The sequence below is a fragment of the Panulirus ornatus genome, chromosome 35, assembly GCF_036320965.1.
Source record: "Panulirus ornatus isolate Po-2019 chromosome 35, ASM3632096v1, whole genome shotgun sequence".
Lineage (NCBI taxonomy): Eukaryota > Metazoa > Arthropoda > Malacostraca > Decapoda > Palinuridae > Panulirus > Panulirus ornatus.
The window spans coordinates 2,757,249-2,771,245 of NC_092258.1; the positions used below are offsets into that span (position 1 = coordinate 2,757,249).

Here is a 13,997-nt window from a genome sequence, read left to right on the forward strand (position 1 = left end):
TGACCAGAGGATTGGCAAAGGTCAGGTAGCACTCGACAGGTTGACCCATGTAACTCGTGTACCCCCGGGGAGGGAGGGGGAACACAGGGACCCAACCCGTACCCGCACACCTGGGCACCAGAGAAATTACACGCGATCGGTAAGGACGATGCGAGAGACGGGCCTTCACTGACTAACCAGGTCCACAAGACAGACGTTCTAGCTTACCAGGTCCAACCTGATAGGGCTTCTGATTATCCAGGTCCACCTTGGTGGGACGTCTAACCTAACCAGGTCTACGAGACGGGAGTACAGACCAACAAACATCGATCAGTGTGTGTGTGTGTGTGTGTGTGTGTAGGCAGTCAGACATTAACTTGTGAACAGATGTACACGGTTGAGCCAAGCACTCACCGGGACAAGCCCATCGCGCCTATGTCGTGGAAGCTGATGGGGAGAACAGAGGAAGGATGAAGCCCCCCCCCCTGATACCAACCACGGGTAGGGAGGGAGAGAAGGAGGGGGAGAGTACGTGGAGGAGAAATGTGGAGATATGGAGTCGTAAGATTGGGTGGAGCGGCCCCTCCAGCGACGGACGGGTGACAGGCAAGGGTCTGTAGTATGGACTCTCTCTCTCTCTCTCTCTCTCTCTCTCTCTCTCTCTCTCTCTCTCTCTCTCTCTCTCTCTCTCTCTCTCTCAGGAAATGGGAAAGAAGACTCTTTTACTTACCTGCTGTGGTAGGGTCCCCAACCCAACCTTCTCTTCCTCCTTTTAGGTCACTAAACCACTGTATTTTTAATCACATTTGATGATATCTCTTCAGGTGTCACCTTTTTTTTTCTTGTGCCAGTGGACATACACACACGGGTGCTACGCGTGTCACATCCTGCCTGATTATTTATCATACAGCTGCTGGCTACCGGCTTGCTGTGTGGACCATACAGAAGGTACTTCTTGTTCATACCTTCGTTTGGTATTCACAAAGTTCCTCGTCCCAGGCACCTGGTACCGCGTAGGTCACCCGCCTTTGCTGTGCTCGCCGGTACACACACACACACACACACACACACACACACACGACCACCTACATTTTTTATCCCCGTACCCAGAGAGAGAGAGAGAGAGAGAGAGAGAGAGAGAGAGAGAGAGAGAGAGAGAGATGTGGTGTTGTGAGCAAGGTGCGACAGGGGGAGGGGGGAGGGAGGGGGTCGATTGACCAGGTGTTCCCTTCAGTCGGGAATGAGGTGCTGTGGGTAGGGAGGGGGCGACAGGGGCCAGATCTTCCCTCCAGCAGAAGTGGCCTCATGATGTTCCAGTACGTGTAAAGGGGCGTTGCAATATACCTGTCCCCGGAGTCTCTCCTGCAGGTGAGAAGTCAAAGCCTGTGACCCCTCCCTCCTGCAGGGGAACCACCCGAGCTTGATCTTACAGCCGTTGCCGTCAGGGTCGTGAGGATCCTGCTGGTGCTAGTGGCTCTTATGAGTAAGGCTGTGACTGGGATTCAAGACGGTGTGATTAATGTGGGTGGTGGGAGCTGGGGAGAGAGTGTGCTCTTGGCTGCTGTCTGGACACAACCCCAGAAGCATTTCCAGGTTTTGGAGGGAAGAGCGAGCTGGTGAGGGGAGGCTTTGGAGGAGCAGTGGGTGGAAGAAGATTCTTGGGAGGGAAAATTGGTGTGGGAAGTTCTAAGGGAAAGCGAGACTAGTGTAGGGAAGTTGTGGGGGAATGGTAAGAAGTTATGTTTCTGATTTATTGGCATGGATTAAATCTGTCATCTATTGTAGTGAACCTGCATTGATTTGACACAGCACTTTGTTGCAAGTAGATCGATATCACATTCATTCAACGTCGGTTTTACATTATAACACACATCTTCGTTCCTTTTAGGTCAAATCGGGGTTGCATGATGCCTAAACCATAGCTCACTTCTTGTTACATCGTTTCAGCACTGGATAGTGAAGCCGGTTTTATTTATGAGAAGGTTATACTGAGGATCCACATCGCTATATAGCTTTGGAGATTAATAGTAATGTAACTTAATAATGATGACGATAATGATGATAATAATAAATTATAATAATTACGTGCCGTTTTCGTACCTAAAGCAACCGGTACCATAACTAACAAAACCGTCGCTATTCTTAGAATAACCAACGCCATATCTATGATGAGAGTAATAGTTTCCTACATTCCTAATCAGTATAGATAAGAAATAAGATAGTGAAGCTATGGAGGAGTCAGGGGGGGTGGAGAGGGGGTTGGGTGACCTAGACTGTACCTCCAGACCCCCCCCCCCCACCCCACCCACACACACACACACACACACACACACACACACACACACACGCACATGACGTCAAGTATAAACAGAAACTGGCTGGCTGGTTGGCTGGCTGGAAATATGGCGAGAAGTGGCGAGGGTGATCGAGCCTGGCGAGTTACGGCTGAAAACCTCAGCCTCCCCACACTCCCTCCCTACCCTACCATACCCTACCCCCAGGGACAGCCTCTCTCTCTCTCTCTCTCTCTCTCTCTCTCTCTCTCTCTCTCCCCCACCGCTTGGCCTCCCCCCCCCCCCCCTCCTCATCCTTCTCAGGGTCACGGGACCAACTTCGCGAGACCAGACGTAGGACAATACAAGTTATACCCACACACACACCCACACACCATCACCATCATCATCATTATTATTATTATCTTCATCAATCAGGAAGCAGGAGTGAGAGTAGGAGATGAACCAGACGCACATCAATGGTCATTTGTATCCTTATACCTCCCGTGGTAACCCATCATCAACCATCAGGTCTCCTATCATTTGTCCTGCCCATGTGCACTGTCCCTCAGCAGAAACCATCATCTTTTATCTATACCTTCCATGTACTCCCATGAGCGTTCCTCTCTAACAAATGGGACTCCTATATCAGGATTTACCCCTACATCATAATACCTCCAGGTAGGATCTCCTTGTAGGACCTCAACGGGTCTTCTGAGACGGATATATCAAGAAAGAACTCTTGATAGGACGACAGTCAACATCCTCATAGGATGCCCTGTACCCTCGAGAATGATGACTCTCCTTCTTTCCTCTTCTTTCCTTTCTTCCCAGGAAGGTCTTTCCCTTCTGTTATGGGTTTCACACAAGAAGTGATTATAATGAACTATGCTTGTCTTTGTTATCTTTTCTTTAAAGTAAGATTTTCTATTTTTGCGTTTCAGGTAAGCTGGAGGTCATCGGTCATCGAAGGTCTGAGGTGTTCCCCGTCCTGGTATGTTGTGTTCGTCATGTTGTTCTGTGATTTTGTTCAGTTCCTGGTAACTTATCACGTGCCTAGTGTGTATTATGCGTTCCCGAGTTCCTGGTAACTTATCACGTGCCTAGTGTGTATTACGAGTTCCCGAGTTCCTGGTAACTTATCACGTAATACTTTTATACACTAGGGATTACCATTGCTCAAGTGGTTTTACTCAACTTGCTTTTAAAGGATAGAAAAAAAAAGCGTTTGTGCTGAATATTTTGTATTTTGCATGTTATATATTCGTGCTCAAGGGTCGTATATCGGTGCTCTATGATAACAATACCATACTAACGTTCTTAACAAACACCGCAATCGTGAATTCTCTTAACACAGAGTTGATCTTTTTTTTAATTGTACAAAAATGTATACTACACCCTCATGATCCTTAGTACACCCATCGGTGGCAGCTACACCGCAGGACACTTTACATCATACAAGTTTTGCCACGTTCTCTACACCCTGGGTGTACAAGACCCCGTGAAAGAGAAGGGTCCTCCACAAAGTTCCCTCAAAGGGTTTTTTCGTCGCTACTACTCGAAGTCACACAAGAACTAAACAGTGAGTTCGATGCCCGTCGTTTGCGGTGAGGCATCGGATGTTGCGTGGCAGTTCTCGTACAGTTTACGAGAGGATCGCGTGTCACATGGCAGTCTTTCTGCTGCGTACAGATCACGCAGAAGGCCGTCGGAAATGTTTATGGAATCCAAGACCCATATATCAGGGTTTGGCTTCCGGCAACAACACTCGCAGTTTGGTTGAGCTTCGTTTTTTCGTTCTCACCTCCGTGTGTGATGGTCCCTGTTGCTTGGGGAATATATTGTCATTCAGTATCCTCAAATAGTTAAGATCATGAAGAAGTATTCAAAATGATTAAACTTTTGAAGGTGAAAAATACATATTATGTAATATTTTCAAGATGGTCTGAAGAAGAGGATAAAGGTTTTTTATACACATTGGAAATCATGTCATTCATATTTCTAATTTAAAGTTTTAATTTCTTTTACAACGAAACCTCATATACTTTCTTTTAAACATGATTATAATGATTTTCGAAAGGGCAAAATTACTTTTTTTTCCGCTGAATTATCAGTTGACATCACAGACCACTTTAGTGTACCTGGTGTATACTTTATCTCGACAGACAAATATTTATAGACTTCAGAACAGTACACTCTCTCTCTCTCTGAACATTAGTTACGAGTCATTAATAGACTATACATCATAGATATTATAATATACACTTTTATTATGCATATCACGCTTCGGGGGAAAAAAGAGGTAGATGATAGTAATCAGAAGAAAATTAAACCTCTGAGAGAATATATGTATATATATGACTGAATGAAGATGGCGGTCGGTATAAGAATGCGGGTGTTGTGTCCGCTCTGTGATAAGAGCGTGACTGTGGTTCCAACGGCGGCGACGGCAGCGGAGCCCCCCAGCGGTCGCCGTCACCAGCACCGCACTAGGGCGGGCTTCGAGGGGCGCTTGCTGTGCCCCCTTCCCTTCCTCAGCTTTCTGACGTCACGTATCACTATTGAGGAAAAATACCTGTCTGGAAAATGATATATGTAATGAAAATCTTGTCAATTGAAAGAATAAAGGAAATGTAGAAGATAAGTGATGGGGTTGGGGAAGGAAAAATATTCGCTTTATGGTTCAATCTTTTTTTTGTTTTTGTTTCCAGCGTCGTGTTTACTATTCTGGTGGGTGGGTTCAGCAGCCTATAATCGTAAGTATCTGCGGACGCCGCTGGTACACTTAGGTATCTGCACACGACCCTGGTGCACTATTGATTATTCATGACCCTTGGCTTGTTAGCTGTTTATTTACGACGGTTTTATACTGTAAGAAGCAAAATAGACAACTTTAATACATAATCTTGCATACGGAGAGGGGGAGGGGTCGTGCTCTTTCCGGTCAAGAACCGTTAGGGAAGAGGGAGATTTCCCCCCCCCAGAACTGTGGACGTCACCAACGAACGAGCGGGCGATGCGAATTCCCGGCAAGTCAGAGCAACAAATTACGCGGCAGGTGGTGTGTGTGTGTGTTCATGCGTGCGTCGGACATTAAGACATACCGGTATCTCTCCTGCGAACGAGGTAGCTGCAGCCAGGACATAGCTGGGACGCTGCTTTTACTCCCAGAGAGCAGCGAGGGAGGTCAGTCTCCCCACGCGTGAGGCGGCCCGCGCGGAGGGGCACAAGTCTGTCGCGTCCTCCTCACTCGGCCCTGAGTTCCCACCAAGTTTCCTCGTGAACCGTTGTTTGTTATCGTTTCAGAACGGGATTAGATTTGATCCAGGGATGTTATGTTCACATCAGGTTTGCTGATGTGATCTTCCTGCTTGAGTGTGAGTTTAGATGACGCAAACTTCTTAACGTATCGCCTGATGGTCAAGTGAAGTCGTCTTCCAGCAATCCTATGGTTTGATTTGGTGCCACAAAGATATTTCACCTCCCGACAGATTTACGAGATGGCTCGATAACGTGATTTTTCTCCCAAAATGAATTGTTTATATTATCTATCGCCTTGCTTATTTATCGTTTCCAAAATAACAGCCACTGTAAGTGGATAAACAGGAGGTCGAGGAAGCGATTTTCCAGTTCAATCAAAAAAGTACGTCGTCATATAATTTTTTCCTTTTGATTACCAGCCAACAAATGAAATAATTCTTCTATTGAATAAACAATCGTTATAGTGATACGATCGATCGTTGTAGTAATACGTCAAACATCGCCGAGGTAGTCCCACTCGCTGGTAGGTCATGCAATACCCACATAGGCTCCTTCCAAAGAATTAGAAAATGGAAAACGAGTAAAGTGGGTGGGACTGGAACCCGTGACCGGATTCCCTACTGGTGGGACTGGAACCCGTGACAGGAATCCTTGCTCTAGGTGAACAGAAGCCCTACCCTGGGCGCCATGTCCTGCATGCCTGGAAACCTTGCCGTGGGTGACTGGAAGCCCTGCCTTGGATGGTGACAAAACTCCTGTGTCTTGGATGTATCCGCGGCCTCCGTTATCTCGCCCGGGTGGTCCTGGTTCTCATGCTGGCCGCTCCTCTACCATCCCTCCTAAATAAGTATTTAAATCGTTCCTTCGTTGAGCTTGTGAATGTCAAGGAGCGCCTCACCTGGGCGACTGTGTCTCACCCGAAAGGATCAAAGCCCTCGTGTTTAATGGCATTACTACACTCTTGAGTGGTCGACCCATCTCTCTCTTCCAGATTAGTCTATCTGGCTCGTTGGAACCACTATTCTTCCAGGCTCTTAATTCCTCCTTTCTTTTTATCCTGGACAATCAAATCCGTTTATGCCGGATTAGTAGATTGTGTATTTCTCTTACTAATAAATCCACTTATTTTTCGGACTATCAAACCTGGGTTAGCCCTTGTGATATCTGTTTTTACCCAATACCGCTAAGTTTTGGCACTCCTTATCATCTCACGTCTTTCCATATACTACCTTTTTAAAAGGAAGGATTTCACCTTTCCACGGAACTTTAAAAGTTTTTTTTTTCCTTTTTTCTCTTTGTTTTTATGTCTTTTTAAGCTCTAGTTTGTTTACGTTTCATGATATGAACTTTTCTTGACAAAGTACCTTGGTGCATTACAGGAAAAGGAATAAAAGTGAGAAAGCCATGTCTTCTCTTAAGCAATGAATTTTCTTCTGTTTGAGTGGACCGAACTTCTCTTATATAAAAGTAAACCAAGTCCCCCCCCCTGGGAAGAATAAGTTTACTCTTATATTTAATCATATATCATTAACAGTTTTTTCCTGAAACTTTGAATAAAGTTTAACTCTTGGAAAAGTAAACTAGGAATCGTATGTAGACCAGTATACCTGGTTTACCTCCATGTGTTGTGAGGTATCCATCGCACTTGACATGGTATACCGGGCCTCTAACCTGGAATGGTAAACTCCCCCTCTTTCTCCTCCTCCGGAATAAATCCCAAGCAGTTTTTTTTTTGAACAGTTTACCTCACCTGAGCACGAGGGGACAACACCACCCTGGGTATGACATGACCCTTAAAGGATCGGGTCAGACGCCACGCCTCCCTACCACAACGTTGTGTTAAAGGATCGTACCGTCTTGCTCAAGGTGTTGTACCGTCTTGCTCAAGGTGTTGTACCGTCTTGCTCAAGAATTCATACCGTCGTGTTCAGGAGGTAAACCTGGGAAAACACGGTAGAAATGTAAAGGGACAAAGATCTATTCACGATACATGAACGTAACACTATTATACTGCTCACGTCTGTCTCCTCTCCCTCACCAGACAGGGGCACCTGGGAGGGGGGCGTATATGGTGGGCGTGTGGACGGTATTGTGGGCGGTGCACCCGGCGTGCGGACGTTATTGTGGGTGGAATAGTGATCATGTGGGCGGCATAGTGGGCGGGTCGGGCTAGGTGAAGGCAGGCGAGCCAGCCGACCGCTACCGTAAAACCGGGGGTGTTCCGCGCGTGCTAAAACCCCTGACCTTTGACCCCGGTTAATTAGCCCGCAGCCCCTGCCCGCCAGCCCGAGCCTAGCCGGCCGCCATGGGCACGCGTGATGTGGTAGGTGGTGGTGGTGGTGATGGTGGTAGTAGTGAGGGTTAGGAGATGGTTGTGATTGTGGTGGTGCTCGGGAAGAGAACTGTTGAGGGTGTTGGGTGCGTGAAGGTCTGTTGGAAGGTGCGTGGTTGCAGCCTTAAAGTGTGTGAAGATCAAGGACGAGGTGAAGCCTTTGTACGAGAGATAACTCTCTCTCTCTCTCTCTCTCTCTCTCTCTCTCTCTCTCTCTCTCTCTCTCTCTCTCTCTCTCAGTAGCCCACAACTCTCTCCCTGGTCTGTACGAGAACACCCACCTGGAGGAAGGAGCCCCACGCATCATGCGGGCGTGTGGTAGGGGGCGGGAGCGTCGCGCTGACAATGGTGCCGAGTACCGTCCAAAAGGCTATCTGATTCTCTTTAACGATGCTCGGCTTATTGTTCGTCGAGTCCCTGCCCCAGCCCCTGCCCCAGTCCCTGTCCCTGCCTTGCCTCAGCCCCTGCCCCAATCCCTGTCCCTGCCTTGCCCCAGCCCTGCCTCACTCTGCCTTGCCTATCCCTACCTTAACCTACCCAACCCTGCCTTGATCTGTCTAACCCTACCATCGGCTTACCACTCTACATCCATCCAGGTAAACCAAAGTAAACGAACAACTTTATGAGTTTACCCAATACACATCAACAGTTTATGAGTTTACTAAACACAAAAGCATCAACTGAAGAATTTATTGATAGAATCTTTAGGCTATCAGTTTACACGCTTAAGTTTGGGTAAATCAAGTAAGCTAACGACTTTGTGAGTTTACTGAAAACGTCAATTTTCTGAGTATACTGAACGCAAACCCAAAGCTCGTCTGTATACTAAACGCAAACCAGCAATTTATGGATCGACTAACACAAACCATCAATTCTCGAGTTAAATGTAAACCATGCCCAAGTGAATTAAACCAGTAGCTACTAATAAATAGTGGGTTTGATAACGTAAACAAATAGAAAACTGTTTAACCACTAACTCTAGTGCATTATACATGACATTTACAGAGAAGAATTGAGCAACTCGTGCCATTGTTCATTTGTTCTTGGCGCCTCCTCACAGAGGTGGGAAAAGTGTACACAAGAGAGTAATCTTACATTTCTCTTCAGGTAGTATTGTGTATTTGTGTGCGATTGTTATTTGTGAAGCTTATTTCTATGTTACGCGGAGGGAGTTTGACACTTGTGTGTGTGTGTGTGTGTGTGTGTGTGTGGTGTGTGGGTCGGTGTGGGGGTCAAGCTAGTGGTCTGTGGGGTCCCGGATGTGGCTTGGGTCGATCACCACCACCAGCTCGCCCGAGAACCACCTACCCACACCACCGTCATCATCGTCGTCTTCGTCTTCCTCCTCCTCGTCACCGTCATCATAGTGGCGGAGGGAGGAGGGGACGAGACGGGAGGGAAGGAGGGAGGGGGTAAGGAACCCCTTCCTCGACCCCGTGAGCTCCGCGGTTTCCGGCCTTTGTCAGTGCTGGAAGGGTTGAGTGGCTAGATATGGTCGCTTTTTTCCCTTTATTTCCCCAGGACGGTCGCGGACAGTGTCAGATCCTCTCTCTCCATGATAATCAAGGACGTCGTTGAATTTCCTTCCTAGGATGATCAGAATCATTTCCCATCCCTTGTTGATCAAGAATTCCCACCTATTACACGGGCGAATTATATATATATATATATATATATATATATATATATATATATATATATATATATATATATATATGTCTATACTCAATGGATTGACTGAGGTAAACCACAAGTCATTGACGGTATTCATGTAAATCACTTGGGTTCAGGTCCCATGACGGTGGGGGATTACAGTGTTCTGTCTATGTTCCTGGCGACTGTGGTTTGCTTCATGAGAACAAAGACCTAACAGACCCCTCACCTCCTGGCATATTACATTCTTTTTTTCTCTCTCTCTTTTATGATGACTTAAATCACTGCTTTTTAGTGGCGTACACCGACATGATATATATATATATATATATATATATATATATATATATATATATATATATATATATATATACTTTAAAGGAACCCACCTGTCCTTACTCCTGAGTGCAGCAAAGAAAAAACTGGTATGTTTGGGGAGTGTGGATTAAGATGGACGTGTCATGTGGGATGATGGTTAAGACTAGTTTGGGAGGGTGTTTGTATAGTGCTTGCTTGTCTGGTCATTTCGTTATGTATATATCTCGTCATGTTTGTGTTTGTTGGGGGTGGTAGGGGGGAAGGGATCAGTGAGTATAGATTGCTGAAGGGTGAGATAAGAACAAGCTTTTCATTTCTACTTGAGGATGGTTTGGTTGAGAGGGACCTAATGCTGTTTTATAGAAGTAAGTGCTAAGTACATTGAGGTTGTATTGTGCTGAGTTTTTTTTTTTTCCGTTGTGTAGGTATCAAGTGATTATGGTTGCTTGGCAGACAGTGACTGAACAGCTCTGAGCGCTCTGTTTTGTGTGGTTTGCAGGTTCGTTAATTTTGCTTTTTGGCAGGGTAGATCGCCAGGCAGGTGAGGCGTAGTTTAGACTGGAGCGAATGAATTGTCTGCGAAGACTAAATTTTTCTTTCTTTGTCCATATCTGGTAACTCAGTCTTCTGAGGGCGTTTGGTTTGTTTGTTGCCTTTGTGGAGATGTTTAACCTGTGGGGAATGGATGTCATATGTGACACCTGGAATAGTTGGAGCTTTGTTCAGTGGGACTGATTGGCTATTCAAAATGACGGGAGAGCGCAGGTTGGTGTCATAGTTTTTGTCTGGGTTTATAAGGGTGACTGAGGACTTCTGTGGAGAAGCAGACATCCCGTTCTGGTTGAGCCAGTAATCTATTTGTGTGATGTAGCGTTGCATGTTTGTTGTTGCTTGCGACGTGTCAGGGTGTCGTGATGTGAGTGTAAGGTCGTTTGCTTATAAGAGCAGCCTCACAAAAGGGTCTGTAGGAAGGTCAGGGAAGGTCGTGGAAACTCGTACTTCGTATGTTTGTCTTGATGCGAGTGAAACCTAACCTAACCTGAATCAGGACTCCCCACGAAATGGTCGAGAGCAAGAACTTCGAGGGTTTACCTCCGACTCTGGTCCATCGCGAGGGTCACAATGGCGAGAGATCGCGGGAATTTGATGGAGGCCGAAGGTGGAAGCGATGGACGCTGGCGTCTGATAACCTGGCATTGAGCCACATTGAAAAGAGACAGCGATGTGTACACCATGATTGCTTTGTTGAAGAAAGATTATTGATGATATCGTGTTGTGATGGAAATAACTATATACGAAATGTTCAGTAACGTTCGAAGGTATAAATGTTGGACACAGAATATTCTCAAAGTGTTCTATGATGTAGTATGTTGCAAATGTTCCGTGGCAGAAACGTTGGTGAAATTCTCTCTAAAATCTCTATAGTAAAAAATGTTTGAAATGAAATGTTCTGTAAACGTTCTGTGATGGAAAGCTTTGAAGTGAAATGTCCTGAAAACGTTGTCTGGTGAAAATATTAGATACGAAATTTTCTGAAAACGTTTTAAGGTGAGCTGCTGAGGGTGAAATGTAAACATTTTCAGGCGAATACATTTAAAAGAAATCATCTGGAAAACGTTTTGAGATGAAAACGTCAAAACTGAAAAATTCAGAATACGATCCATTATAAAAGCGTCAAAAGCCTAAGGTTTTAGAAAACCTCCTCAAGGTGGAAAATGTTGGAGTGAAAGGTTGGCCTTGTAGCTCGTAAAGGCAATGTCGCTTATTTGAATAGATTAATACGAGTGTAGGTCATTGGCTTCCACAGGGACCGTTCTCTGGGGTACCCACCTGTCTCCCACAGCCATTTAATCACCCCCTACCCATTTGGGTTCTGCACCTCTTGTAAATCTATCGATGGAAGGGGGTATAAGGGGGGGATGGGGTCCTGGACGCTTTAATGTGTCGTCTAATGGGCAAGGGGGGCATCTGGACTTGTGAATATGTAAATGTAGAGTTGGTAAACGACCGGTATAGGAATTTACAGACACATAATTGTCGTCCCGCGCTCCGGAGCCTAGTTAAATATCTGGACATGGCTTGTCGTTTTGGTATGTGTAGCTCTCTCTCTCTCTCTCTCTCTCTCTCTCTCTCTCTCTCTCTCTCTCTCTCTCTCTCTCTCTCTCCGGCTGTCTCCTGGCTGTTTTCTAGTCGTGTTAAGCCTTCCAGGTATTCATTCTTTTATTGTATGGACGGCTACAGGAGACCTGTGTGCGTGTGTGTGTGTGTACGTTCGCGGAGCTACCAGACTTGTGGAATCCGGATGGCTCATGTATGGTAAAGTGTACGTGTTCGCGGAGCTACAAGACTATGCAATCCGTCTTGGTCATATTTAGTATTTCGGGTCACAAGGAGAGAGAGAGAGAGATTCCTTCGGAATGAAAGGCATGTATTTTTTTCAGAGGGCTAAGTTCACGAGAGAGAGAGAGAGAGAGAGAGAGAGAGAGAGAGAGAGAGAGAGAGAGAGAGAGAGAATTGTGATATGATTACGACAGTTTCGTGACATTTGTCATTATATATTATGTGCGCGTAGGTGAATACAGATCTTAAGATTATATATATATATATATATATATATATATATATATATATATATATATATATATATATATATATATATATATTGGACTGCGATTAGAGTGCGTATTAACTACTGTTGATGAGCGTGTACCCCAGACAGAGGAGGTGATCCAACAGACAATACAAATAGATGTAAAGTAAAGCAACTGATTTGCAAGCAGACTGCAGTGTGAGATCTGCCCACATCTGGAGAGGAAATGATGAATGGAGACCTGATTACAACGTTCAGCTTCACCAATCGATTTGTCAACGTCGCCACTGCTGAACAGTTCCTTAAAAATGTGAGGGAGTCACTTGATGACATGAAGGAAGAAACTCAGTATGAAAATGATCAGACAGACTGTTAAGGAATACTTCGTCAGTGATGAGACAGTGGAAAATGGAGGAACAGGATGAACATCCAGTGAATACAGATCACGCCACAAGTTCAAAAGATTATGAGATAATAAAGGTTAACAAGTGGGACCCACGTATATAAAACATGTTCCCGGATGTACAAATAACGTTACGAAATTAACTATTACTCTGTGTGTGTGTGTGTGTGTGTGTGTGTGTGTGTGTGTGTGTGTGTTCATTTTTAAGTACCTCAACTCCAGTTTCATACTTAAATACTTTTCAGTGGCAAGGGACGTTCATGCAATCATTCAGACGAGTCTAACCGTGCGGTTATAGATGATATGGAGACGATGTGAAAAGGCAAATATATAGACGTAGAGCATCATTACGAACACCCTGCCTCCCGTACTTGTTAAGTGCGAAGGACCGAGAAGGAGACAAGGGTAAAATTTCTAACGAATTGGTTGTCCAAAAATATTTTCATGAAATGTGTTGCATGGCAGTGCATTGCAACTTTACCAGCCGAAACTAGAGGACAAGGTAATCATTTAGAGATTACAAGCGTGAGTTATGAAGGGGTTGTATGTTTGCTTTGAGGACGGTTAGGAGGAGGAGGAGGAGGAGGTAGGGTGTGTGGATGTGTGACATGCCACCTCGCAAGCACAAACTACTAGGGAAAAGAATTCGAATTGTGTGTATATATCTCTTGACGTTAAGTGGCTAATGTTTGAATATCGGCAGCGAGTGAAGTCCCTCGTTTGACGGTTAACCCTGCAGCCCACACTCATAACTTACGGCAAGCCAAGATAAATGGATCATGCGTCTGGCCGTGCTTAACGGCCGGGGAAGTTTGAGCTTCAGCCGCGGGAACGCCAGTCAGGCAAGCAGTGTGTGGACCTCCGCTCGCCTGCTTGCCAACGGTTGGCTGCTTGTCTGGCGAGCCTGCTCGATGCTGCTTGTCCCCTTCTACAGTAGTGAAATTTGTTTCCTTCATAGAATGCTCACACACACACACACACACACACACACACCCCGCTGTTGACAGACTGTCGCCATATTTCTTAGGGTCCCCCTCAAAAAAAATAATGGTGTGGGTAGCCTACATTTACAATAATTGAGATAGCTGTTATTCCCAGACGGCAGCGGCCGTGAGGAGTGCACGTTGATGCAAGTTGTCCTATAATTCATGGCAACAAAAAAGTTGTATTCCTATTCGTAAGCGGACT

General features: G+C 45.5%; 1 protein-coding gene across 6 annotated transcripts in view; it reads left to right on the forward strand.

Moving 5' to 3' along the window:
- Positions 1-13,997, forward strand: part of LOC139760081 (uncharacterized) — a 136,686-nt gene that overhangs the window by 21,482 nt on the left and 101,207 nt on the right. Inside the window, exon 2 of one of the 6 annotated variants that reach the window (XR_011715230.1) lies at positions 3,197-3,461. The exons of the other annotated variants lie outside the window; for them this stretch is intronic. The gene's annotated coding sequence lies outside the window, so the exon portion shown is untranslated. Of the gene's footprint in view, positions 1-3,196; positions 3,462-13,997 lie in introns of those variants that run through there. 6 annotated transcript variants of the gene reach the window in all.